General features: G+C 36.5%; 1 protein-coding gene across 7 annotated transcripts in view; it reads left to right on the top strand.

Moving 5' to 3' along the window:
- The window catches only part of rimbp2b (RIMS binding protein 2b), a 205,094-nt gene that overhangs the window by 108,276 nt on the left and 83,378 nt on the right, over positions 1 to 13,440 (top strand). For 5 of the 7 annotated variants that reach the window (XM_056463338.1, XM_056463336.1, XM_056463335.1 and 2 more), the window contains exon 1: positions 11,563 to 11,631. The gene's annotated coding sequence lies outside the window, so the exon portion shown is untranslated. Of the gene's footprint in view, positions 1 to 11,508; positions 11,632 to 13,440 lie in introns of those variants that run through there. The other 2 variants (XM_056463339.1, XM_056463337.1) reach the window with 1 other exon arrangement.

Here is a 13,440-nt window from a genome sequence, read left to right as displayed (position 1 = left end):
GATGAAGAGAATTTGTCAGCCTCCACACACAAAAAAAGTATTATTAATATGACAAACAAATATGCATCTTTATTACAGAGACCACCTTAATTTGTAACCTTTTTTTAAAGAATGCAGGATCCATTATTGTTGCTGCATTTACTGTACATCCAACAATACCAAAAGTGTGTATTTTCTAAAATCCACATATTGTACCAGGTAATTTAACACTCTTAAAATGGTCTGATTCAGTGCTACAGTATGTTTAGCTCAGAAATCAGACCAAAAAGTACTGAGGATGTGCAAACTGTAGTAAGACAAAGTTGAGATAGACATCTTTAGAAAAAGGCTTACACGAGATCAGTTTCCTAGAAATCACAGCAAACCCTTGACTCTGACCGAAAGTTCTATAACAGCTAAGATAGTTTATGAGAATGATAGTTTATGCTAAGATAATATTTCAGACAAAGAACTTAAATCATCTAGTGGAAGCCATGTTCAAGTGAAAAAACAGAAAGTCCAGATTATTTGATGAGGAAAAGTCATTCAGCAGAACAGCAGTTGTGTCTCACACCTGTGTGTGTGTGTGTGATCTGTAATCTCTGATTTATGTCTGCTAGCATCAGCACCCCGTAGCTTGCGTATAGTTCATCTTTTAGTCATGTCTGTGTCAGTGTTTATTTGGAGGCACTTCTTGGCATCCCATTCTGGCAGAGCAATGTCCTCCTGCTGAATTGTTCGAAGGTAAGCCACATCTAAGATGCCTGAGTGGAACTGCATACAAACGCTGTAGCAAAACAGGATCCTGCTTCTTCATTAGACATTTATGAATGCAAGACCTATGAGGCTGTTGGAAATACAGAGCAAGGAAAAGAAAAGAGAGCCCATGAAAGTGCATGTGAAAAAAGCATCAGTAAAGTATTTGTCCTGTGAGTATGTCAACATGTTACAGACCTAAAATTTCATAGTTATGCTAATGAGTTTTGCGGCATTGACAAGACACTCATGTTGCTCATTTCTATTAATTTAAAAATACATGAAAAATGCCAATAAAAATGCCATTTATACAAAGTGAACTGAATATACAACTTATTTTGTAATGGAGCGGGAACTGTAGTAGGATCCAAATGCAGTTTATTAAAGAGTAGTCAAAGCAGGCAGAGTTCAACACAGCAATATAACAGGGTAATCCACAAAGTAATGATGACTGCATTCGAAACACTACTTCATAGACTTTTACAAAAATCTTCACAATCCTTCTGTTTCGCATCATTGGTTTTGGAGTGTGTATCAAATTAGCAAGGTCACATGATTTCAGTAAGCAGGGATTCCTTTGTGTTTCAAAATGTTTCAAAATTTTAATTGTTGTCTGCTTGGGGTTAGATATGAGCCAGTATAGGATTCTGATCGTATGATAACCTTGGTTTCATGGTATTGTGATTACTGCTCTTAAATATATTCTTTTTAAATGTCTGGGTAAAAAACAAAAACTTTTTTCTCTTTTGAACACAATATATTTAATTTTGAGAAACATATAAACATTTTGGAAGAGTAGACATGTCAAGCTAAATAAATTATTGACTTCTGCTCTCTTAATTTGTTTCAAAAACAGATTTTTTTACAATTTAAAACGTCAAAACTTTTCTGCTGAAGTTAAAAACGTAAATAGAAAATCTTACTCATACCTTAGGTGTAACACCACGCCAGCAGAGGGAGCCCTCGCCCGACTACTGACTCAGCTCCGCTCCCTCTGCGGCTACTTCCTGTTTGTGCTGTATTTCAATGAGTGCTCAGGCCATGCTTCTTTGGGAAGTATTGCCAGTTTACCTGTCGTACCAAGCGTTGTTCCTAGTGACTTTCTTGACTGCATTCCTGTGTATGATCCTGCCTGCCTTGACCACGTACGTTCTCTACCTTTGCCCTTCTGATTTGTTTTGGACTGATTGTTGTTGCACTGATCCTCTGCCTGCATTATTACTACGTCTTCTGGATTTGCCCCTTTGCTTGTCGCTTGGTTTGGACTTCTTTCCTGTTACCTACTATTTGCCTGTTTATACGTTGATGTCTCTGTCTCACCCTTTTAATAAACTTCCGCATATGGATTCAAACAAAGTCTCAGCATCCTCGTTACATTAGGAACGGTATTGCAGAAAATTTTGATGGTTTTAAAACCTTGACTTTTCCAAACCGCAGTATACCTTGAAAACGGTTATCTCATGTCTACTTAGAGTGATCTTAGTAATACCATAAAATCCACATGAATATCGCAGTTTCATTCAGACCATTTGGCAAAGAAATTGGTTGAGTTTAGAATCTTTGAAAAGCTTTGTATTTTCATCACTACCACAAAGAGTAATCCAATAACAGGCAACGGTCAGCATGCAGCAAAAAAATCATAAATCCAAAAGAAAACTGGAAATAAGGAAAACACTGTGAAATATCAATAACAAATAAACTAGACTTCACAGTGAATGATTGAAGTTTATATAATCTGGATTGTCAACAAGAGCAAAAGTAATCATGTGTAGTTCAGGAAATGTGCAACAGCTGTAATGGGATGATTGGTGCAGGGCGTTGTGGGAGGTGTAGTCCCGGTAAATGAGAAAAGTGCAGGATGGGGTGTCAAAGTGGAGATTGTGCCACCCCTGCTGTTAACCGTAACACAAGTATTATATTTTCATAAAATACAGGGGCATAAAATACAAAATGTAACTGTGATTACTGAATGTTGTTATAATGAAAGGCAAAAAAATATAAGTAAAATACAAATTTGAAAAAGAAAAATTGTTTATGCATACACTGTATTGGCTGATTGTCGTGCAATATTCAGCAAATATCAGAACTCGTACAGCTTCTTCGCTCTTGTGTATTACTCCACCCACATAGAGTGACAGCAGATCAATAAACTCACTACAGTTTGACAAATATTGCAACTGTTGGACAACAAAGTATTTTTGAGGCTTTTTAGGCGAGAATGGAGCTGTTTAGATTACAACTATGCAGTTTATTTATAAGGATAGTGCCTATTTTAAATATTTATATAAATCTCCATCAGCCTTTCATTGAGCAGGGCAAAGACGGATGACGTTTTCCATACACAAGATGGCGACAGAGACCACATAATAAGCCACATAATGAGGAGAAAAACTCTAATTTCTAACTACAGCTGATCAAATCATTATTAAACTTGTAAGTGACGTGCTACTGTTAGTCGATCTCTTTCTTTTGTATGTTGTAGTGCTGTATTTATACTATAGTAATTGTAGTGTATTGAGTGGGTGATTGGACTCACATTTTAGGAATGTATGTGTTTTAGTTAGCCACTTTTTGTATCACCTTGAGTTACTTTTTGGTTGGCCACCTGTTTGTTTCTAATGAGTCTCCTGTTTTCGTTACTGCAGACTAGTTTAGTAAAAAGAAAGAAGAAATGCCCGCATGTGTTTAGCGTTTTCATTTATCACAAACACAAAAGCAATCTGGTAGTATTTGTGCTTTTTTGGGGTTAATTATTGTGGTGTCCTGATTGCAACAGAGAAATACTGGGAGATATCTCTGTAGCCTGATGGCATTTCATGCTGTTTAGCCTTATAATCGTAAAATGTGAGCAAAATGATCACTTTTGTCATCAATTTAGACATAACGCTAGAGAATCATTCAAATACTACTTCACGTTTGTGAAATAAACAATGCTTTCTGTTGTTCTGACAACAGAAACAGGCAGAAGAAAGTAGTCTGCGTGTTTGATTTTCTTTTTTATATATATGATAATGCCGTCAAACTGTTGTATTAGCACAATATCACATGAGTAGCAGTGTGATATGGCTGTATATCGTCACTGGTGGGACACAACGCATGCTTCCCACCAGTGCCGATATACAGTGCACTGCTACTTGTGTGATATTGCTCATATATATTGTAGTGCTGGACAAAAATGAATCGCCATTAATCACATCTAAAATAAAAGTTTGTTTTGACATAATATATGTGTGTGTGCAAATTGTTTTAAATACTGTATAGTTCTCATTTCATATGCATGTTTTTTCACAATTAAATGTAAATAAAATTTTAAAAGAAGTAAGTATATGTGTATAAAGCAACCACAAAAGAAAGAAATCAGGACTTCTTTAAAATGTCCTTGCCAAAAATAAATAGAAATACCGCAGGCTTTATACGGTATATTTTCCTGTGTTGTGACAGTAGCTCAAAAGCTTCTTATGTTTGATGCTGAACTGAGAGCAGTAATGCTGTGACGTCTCTGAGTCATGTGAGCTGCTCTTGCTTGAATAGAATGGTCCTTCATGCATCACTTCTTTTGTGAGTTAACCCTCGTGTCTGACAGCGGTCCAAGCGTGAGGCATAGGTGAATGTACAGCTCATCTAGATGCCAGATCTCCATCTACTCTCTTCAGGCTGTTAGTGGATCAGCAGAGGAGCAACACTTAAGAAAGGGCTCTTCAAACCTAAAAAGACACTTCATCAGAGATTTTAAAGGGATAGTTTAGCCAAAATGAAATGTGTGTCTACATGTACTGAACTTTTTCTTCTTCCAAGCCTGTTTGAGTTTCTTTCTTCTGCTGGACACATAGGAAGATATTTAGAAAAATGTTGGCAGCCAAACCATTGATGATAACCACTGACTTCTATTGTATTCTTTGTCCTGCTATGGAATCAGTTTTTATTGGCAACCATTATGCTTTTATTTGAGTTCAATGGATGAAAGAATCTCTTGCGAGTTTGAAAGTAGATGAGGATTTTCATTTTTAGCCAACTGTCTTTTTAAGACCATGATTATCTAATATAAAATAATAGTGATAATAAGAAGAAGAACAACAACAATAATAATGTGCCTACCTGTCATAGCTTGCATTGCAAAAAAAGTTTGAAGCTTTGCATTGTTAGCACTTTTTGTGTTATTTCCTCCTTAATGACTTGTTGTTTTCCTTATTTGTAAGTTGCTATGAATAAAAGTGTCATTATGTAATGTTGTTGTTGTTGTTGTAATATGCAGATGAATATTTATTTCTTATGGATGAATATTAGCTTCTGGCTAAATCCGGTAGATTGTATCAAACAGAAACATTAATGTAAAATATGTGCATGGTTGTTTTCTGAATAATATTTTAGCATTAATTATTTTGTTATATAATTATTTTTATAATCATTATTACATAATATTCCGTATTGGTGTACTTTGCATTATTGATATACATTTACTTCAAGGTGTATTAGGTCATCTTTTAAACAAATAAATTGTCCTTTTGAGAGATTTTTTTTTTCAGTTCTACAAATGTTTTGACCAAATTTACATTTGTTTGTTTTATTGTTGTTATTATTATTTAAAAAATACATTTATGTGAAATGTCACACTAGTTGCACTGTATTAGCATTGCTGTGAAAATGTGATAACCTGAATATTTCAAAAAGAACTGTTGTACTCTTTACCAGAGTGTGTTTCTAACAGGTTTGAAATATACTTGCTGTGGTAGCTAGATTCAAACACACCTTTTACCACTGCACATAAATGGTCAACTATATGCGACAAACAAAAAAAAATGATGTGATTTTTAACAATATTTTTATTTATTATGACATTGTTGTATACCTTTTCTCTTCAATAGGTTAAAGTTATTTAAAAAGGCTGTTGAAATAAAAGAAATCCACTATTTAAATTACTTTTATGCTATTTAAAAGCCATGTGCACCTACTGACAGTTAAAGGCTGCTCTCTCTTTCTCTCTCTCTCTCTGTCTCTCTCTCTAAAGTTGCTTTATTGGCATGACATTTACACTCAGAAATAAATGTACGAGAGTTGTCACTGGGGTGTATTTTTTCAAAAGGTTCACATTTGTACTCAGAAATATACATATTAGTACCTAAAAAGTACAAAATTGTACCTCGTAAATGTTTTAGGGACTAAAATATACTTTTGAGGTAACATTATAGATCCTAGTGACAGCTCTCGTACCTTTATTTCTGAGAGTGTAGTAAAACATTTTAGATACGTATGAAATATCTAAAATATTAATATCATTACATTAAAAAATGTACAGCAAATGAGCAAATGAGAAATACAATACAGATAAAGGCAAAAAATAGACATTATTGCTAAAATGTATAATAATTACAAGAATAAATAAAAGTGTAGATTATTTAAATAATACAAGTTAGTCGATTAACCATTTTTATTGGTGTACAAATATTTTGTAGCCAATATATTTTGTTCTCTCCGAGCAAATTGTAAAGTTTATCTGAGTCGTTCATTAAATGATTATTCATTTAATGTTTCTCTTGCTGCTGTGCGCATGCAGTCAGCTGCAAAAAGGTACTGCAAAAAGGCATACAAATGACAGCAACTTTAGAAATCGAAAGTAAAACCTGAATCCTGGACATTTTAGGAGATTCAGAAACTACAATCGGACACAATTTGGCGCAAAAGGCGCGTCTCTGTGGGTCTCTGTGAGTGTCGACAGTAGCCAGCAGTAGGAAACGGGCAGTCAAGAGAAGAGTTTCCACTGGTTAATTGATTGCGAATGTTTAGCTTTCTTGGACAGATACAAAATATTATTATTCATTATATTATTCATGGGTTACCACCAACTATACTTTGGTTAATATACCTGGGTGCCCCCCCACCCCAACTTTTAAGTTATCAAAATGGATGCCTTAACTTTTAATGTCTTTTAAAAAATTTCCTAGTGGCAATGTAGTCACTAGACCCACCAGAGGGCACTCCATTTACCCATACACTCCACAAGCTGGACTACACGTCCCATAAATATCTGCACCTTACACCTGATACTGCTTGATGTACTACTGTATGTACTACATTTGAATTTGGATTTACACAACCGTTAGAAAAATACTTTCTTTCTGTGCCATTGGTGTATAGTGGTTAGTGTGGACACATACACTTTGGTGCTCACGGCGACCCGAGTTCATTTCCCGCCTCAAGATCCTATGCTAATCCTTTCTCTATCTCTGCTCCCCATGCTTTCCAATCAATACTCTCTACTGTCCTATCTGTTAAAGGTGAAAAACTCCCCAAAAAATTAAAAAGAAAAATACTTTCTATATGTGTATTAATGTGAGTAGTATGAAAGGAATTTGGACATGGTCATTTGTCATTGTAACATGACCTACCTGCGTCAGTTGCGTCACTTAACTCTCATTTATGAATTCTCTCAGGTGGCATCATGGGATAGTGGTGTGTCTCACTGGAATTAATAGGTCATCCAGGTATTTCGGACCTGCAATACTATCAATTCAGACATATACACACACTGTTTTTCACATACTGTATACACTAGTAGGGAAGTATGCAGTTTTAGACGCAGCCTCTGACTCTTTGCTAAATCTTGTTACTTTCACATACATTTCTGAGCGTTTTTTTTTCTCTTCATTGCCTTATTTGTTTTTAATTTGGATTGTTTCTATTCGTATAACTGCTTGCTGCCTGTCTCAACCTGTTGCCTGTAAATTGGATTACTCTTTTTGGATTACATTTGATATTTGTGTTTGCACCTGTTTGACCCCTGCCTGTTTGACTATTTTCAATAAAGCTGCTTTTGGAACCTTAGTTCTATGTACATATTCTCGTACGTAACAAACAGCTTGTGTATCTTTATTTCTGAGAGTGTAGGCCCACATACTGTACATACTTATTTTAACCACCTACATAATAATCTTTGAATTATTCATTCATTCATTTTCTTTTTGGCTTAGTCCCTTTATTAATCTGGGGTCGCCACAGTGGAATAAACCGCCAACTTATCCAGCACATGTTTTTACGCAGCGGATGCCCTTCCAGCTGCAACCCATCCCTGGGAAACATCCATACACACTCATTCATTCACATACACTATGGACAATTTAGCTTAGCCAATTCACCTATGTCTTTGGACTGTGGGGGTGCAAATGCAGGGAGAACATGCAAACTTCACACAGAAATGCCAACTGACCCAGCCGATCTTTGAATTATTTAAAAGTTATTGAATTGTCATAAAGTTTCTCTGTTCATTATCTGTTGCTAATAATTTTACATTTTGAAACCAGATTCTGATTAGTTTTGTTCATTACATGTTTTAAATGAAACTTGTCCAACAAGCAGGTTGAATACAAATGTAAGAGGTCAGGCATATTTCCCTCAGAACAAGCGTATTGAGCTGTAATTGCGTGTGTGGGGCTCAGGTTGCAGATAAGAGATGAGTGTCAGATGGGACAGGTGTGGAGTCTGTGCTCTGACAACTCAGCTTTTTATCATGGCTGACGCTGCGATCGATACTGGACATCAACCCCTCTGCTCTGTGCCAACAAACACACCACGCTCACGCACACACACGCACGCACACACACACACTCTCTATACTGTATCACATATCACAGCATGAATATTGACAGAATATAGCACCTTCAAATTCATCAAATATCAAAGCATTTAATAATGTAATTGAATCATTTGAAGAAACATATTATTTTCTGCAGAAGGAATTCTTTTTGGAACATGAGCTTCCTAATCTGACAACTCAGGCCTGGATGTTTTTAAAAGCATGCTGTTGTATTTAATTTAATTTAATTTAATTAAATTTAATTTAATTTAATTTAATTTAATTTAATTTAATTTAATTTAATTTAATTTAATTTTTAATGGAATAGTATATGGAAATGTATAAACTTTAATATCTCAATGTTACAGAAATTTTTTTAAATTGTATTATTAATTTATTGTAGTAAAATATCTTAACCTAAAATACAAATTAAAAACAAGCTGTACAGTGGCACAGTGGGTAGCACAATCGCCTTATACAAGAGGGTCGCTGGTTCGAGCCCCGGCTGGGTCAGTTGGCGTTTCTGTATGGAGTTTGCATGTTCTCTCTGTGTTGGCGTGGGTTTCCCCTGGGTGCTCCGGTTTCCCCCACAAATCCAAAAACATGCAAAACAGGTCAATAGGGTAGGCTAAATTGTCCGTAGTGTATGAGTGTGTATGGATATTTCCCAGTGATGGGTTGCAGCTGGAAGGGCATCCGCAGCATAAAACATATGCTGGATAAGTTGGTGTTTCATTCCGCTGTAGCGGCCCCAGATTAATAAAGGGACTAAGCCGAAAAGAAAATGAATGAATGAATGAATAATTGTTACGATAATTAGCTGGGGTGCCCATTAAACTCATTACAGAGCACTCCGTCTTATCTGTATGCTATCTGTTATTTACATGGACTACAACTGCTGAAAATTTGCCAAAAATTTGGAATTTAAATGCAATATTAAAGCTCTCAATATTATAACTGTTATAATAAAAATATGTATTGTTTAGTAACCTTTTTTGAGATATGATTAGCTGTATACAATAAATGTTTGTATTATATTGACATTTTGTCTAGGTGGTTCTGGAATTTAGTAGCCTGAAACCATTCTATAATTCTGAAACCAGTCCTATATGTCACGATCATCAGCGATCATAACTCCCAGATCACTGGATCTCACACACATGGACTACAATTCCTCCATTAAGGGACTACATATTCAGTCATGCCACACACATACTCACACCTGCTCCAAGACTCTACTGATTACACTCGCACCACCTGAGCATTGTCAAAGACTGATTACAGACACTACTTAAACAGCACACACTCACATTTCCATTGCTGAGTCTTGTTATCTGTAAAGTGACATTACAACGCGTTTCCCTTGGTCTTGTTCCTCCGTGTTTTGATCTTTGCCTGGTTTCCCTTTCTCCTTGTCTGCCGCCTGTCTACCGACCTCTCGCCTGTGTTTGGCTACGATTCTGGACTGCCTTTATACATCTGTTGGCACCTGTTGACCATTGCTTGCCTGACTTTGATTAAACCCGCAAGTGGATCCAAACTTCAGTTGTCTGTGTCACTCCCCGTGTTACACTATAATTCTGTCATCATCAAACACTGGATAAATATGAAAATTTCACTCTTGCAATTTTGTGTTTACAGTCAATCTGTATATCTTAAGAAACAATGATGAAGCTCTAGTCATGTAACAGCAGCAACAACAAAGATGTATGGTGGTGCCAACATAGACTCATTCTGAAAATGTAGCCCAATATACATTTTTGGAGATCGCAAATTACTGAATGTAGCCAGAGGTACATATGGCTGCGTTTCCTCTTTATAACTAATGCTACGGGGCAGTTTGATGCCGTTCCTTTTCACGCTTACCAACTGACCGCTTACCTCCTTATGGACGGCCTTCCTGCTGTTACCAGTTTGTCCAGTAGCTTGCCATGCATGTCGGCGGACTTGAGACGGAAAGTTGACCATGATGATAGGGTTCGAGTCCAGCGAAGAAACGGTTCTAGAAAGACAAAAACAAAAGCCAAAAAATAAAATAAACAAGTCAGACAAGGGATTTCTTTTTCTGGATTGCTTTTTAAAACTTGGTTGGGTTTAGGTGAGTGGGTCAGTCGGTGCTTTTGAAAACACTATTGGTTAGGTTTAGGGATGTTGGAGGGTGGGTCAGTAGATCGGTCAGTCAGTCTGTCAGTCAGTCAGCCTCTGGTGGATTTACGCGAGAACAGCAGGTGCGAATGACACTAGCGAGAGAAATTTTATATCTCAAAATGCGTACACAGTGATCTCAGGTGAGTTTGCGAAAACAAAAACTGCAAAAAATGTACCTCCTGGGACGTATTTGGCGCTCTCCAGAAATGTATATAGCGGTACGTTTTCAGAATGAGCCTGGGTTGGGTCCTGGCCAAGTCTTCTTCCTTTTTTTGTGTATCTCTGTGACAGAATTACATCGCCACATACTACATCATTTTCAGTCAGTTTGACTGATTTTGTGTATGAAGATATATTTTGAGACAATGCAGAATTTAAAGATTTTTTTTAATAATAGAATAAATGTTTGGATAGGGAAAGCTCTGACTTCGTGTGGATATTTACTAAATGGTAACCTAACCAAAAAAGCACGAAACAATCAAATATAAATGTAAAAATATATACAATAATGTTTATCTCAATGACACTAAAATACACTAATGCTCTTTGTAATACAGTAATGCTGCTTTCTTATAAAAAAAGCATTATTTTTATCTCAGTGACCCTAAAATAAAGCACTGTTTTTTTTATATAAATAAAAGAGTAATACTGCTTATCATTTACAGAGATGTACGAGTGGAGCAGATGTTCCTGAAGGGACATGAGCATCTAAATCTGCCCTCTCAGACCCTGCTGTTTACAAAAGCATGCTTTATGTTGCTGGATTATGTTGAACAATTTCACCTATTAGCCTTGTGGCCACATGAGTCCAGATGGTCTTATTCATACGAGACTGTCCTTTGCCTTAATGCAGATCTAAAGACACTCACAAGTACAGATTGAATTCAAACCTGACATTTCAGTGAATGCCAGTGTGTTCAAGCATCTGTTTCAGCAGTTTTGTTGGCAAGATTGAATGATCTTTCACCTTTCTAACAGAGTTCGGAGAGGAAAACAGTGCGAGTCTGAATGTATTCTTGATCAAACTCTACCTCTGCTTCTGTCTGTTTCTGGATCAGGTGAAAAGCGAGTATGAGCAGCTGCAGGAGGCTCTGTACACTGTGACAGTGGAGAGAGATTGCGCTCTGTTGGAGAGGACTGAGCTCCAAGGCAAACTGGAGAACCTAGAGCAGGTGCTGAAGGTGAGAGTCAGCGTCACTCGTATCATCAATTACAGTAGAATTGTTCTTTATAGGCCTGCCTGTCTTTCTGTCTGTCTGTCTATCTGTTTGTCCACCTGTCTGTCTGTCTTTCTCTCTGTCTATCCATCTATCTGTCTTTCTATTCGTCTGTCTGTGTAAAGTCACAGTTTCCGTATGGCTTGGTATATAATATGTTCGGTAAAAAAACTAAACAGGACTAAATAAAAATATACAAGTAAAATTGAATACTAGACATTTCAAAAACAAACAGTGCTTTTCAGGTTTTTCATGTATCTAACAGTAGTTTTCATGTACAAATCTGAATAATATAATCACATATAACACTGTGCATATAAACTTCAATGTATAAATTCAGTAGACTTTGAACATTTTGAAGCAATATAGCTATTCCGTCAAGAGCCGAGTGAGTTATTGCAATGTCTTTTGTTGTTTGATTAACTTTAAAAACACAGACTGCAGGAATAAGAGGATATCCAGACATGCAGCTCATTGACAAAGTTACACACAACACATCAATGTTGATAAGGTGTTTACTAAGCACTGATCTTTAATAGATTCCATGTAGATCAGTGTTTCTAAGGCATTGCATGGTCATCAAGTAGGCATCTTGAAAAAATCATTGCAAATAATTGAGTTTTATAGCTCAGAAGCAAGACTTAATTTGCATGTCATAACATTCATTGACAAGTCATGATCACATTTAAGTTAACTTTGCGCCTTGATGTTCAATTTTAAATAACAAAACGTATAAATTTTGTTTAAAAACAGACAGTGATGTACAGGATGGCTTTTGGTACCATGTGTGCTCACACGCTCCCAAAAGCAGGGTAATGGCGGTGTTAATGACATGCGTCACACGTCACTTTCAATTGCTCCCTACCTGTCTGACTATCTATCTTTCTATCTATCTATCTATCTATCTATCTATCTATCTATCTATCTATCTATCTATCTATCTATCTATCTATCTATCTATCTATCTATCTATCTATCTATCTATCTATCTATCTATCTATCTATCTATCTATCCATCCATCCATCCATCCATCCATCCATATACTTATCTAACTGTCTGACTGAAAATGGCCCTCATCACATAACAGCAATGAGAATGTGTCCTGTGCTTAATTATCATAATTACTAAACACTATCTTTGGGTTGGTGGGTGAAATGTGTGAGATTTTTAAGTAATTTAAAGATCCAAATTTTTCAAATCGCGTTCTATTTGGAGCTTGGAATAAAATAAAAGTATCTATTTGTATCTGGTTGACTGATTAGCCTTCATATAATGCTGAGTTGAATCCAAGCATCAACCTGTTTGGTGGCAAAGTAAAAAAAAAAAAATCGTAGTCCTTAATCTTCTAGTGAAGTGTCAGTATCTAAACTCATGACAGATGTTTCAGGAAACCCGGCTGACCATGTTTAAGGTCCTTTTAGATCATAACCTCCACTGTTTTTTACCTTTTAGAACTGTCGATCGCCCTCAAAGTGTGGATCTGTGATCGACTAGGAGTCCTGGAGCGCTCTTCCCCTCCCTTAACGTCTAACCCTGTCCTGTCCTGTCCCTCCCCTCTCCCTGCCTCCCTCCATATTTTTCATTCATCAGGTATCTCTAAAGACTTTACAGAAGCCAGCACTAACTGAATGTGGACCTTTTGACTGAGTACTAACAGCTGATCCGGATGCAGTATGCGATCTGAATGGTCAGCCGGCTAAGGAATGCGTTTGTGCATGACTCAACAGTTATGCACAATTATTACACCCCTCCCTTCACAAAATAAACTAACC

The sequence above is a fragment of the Danio aesculapii genome, chromosome 8 (assembly GCF_903798145.1).
Source record: "Danio aesculapii chromosome 8, fDanAes4.1, whole genome shotgun sequence".
NCBI lineage: Eukaryota > Metazoa > Chordata > Actinopteri > Cypriniformes > Danionidae > Danio > Danio aesculapii.
The sequence above is the reverse complement of the archived record's forward strand: the minus strand, read 5'-3'. Positions and strand labels throughout refer to the sequence as shown.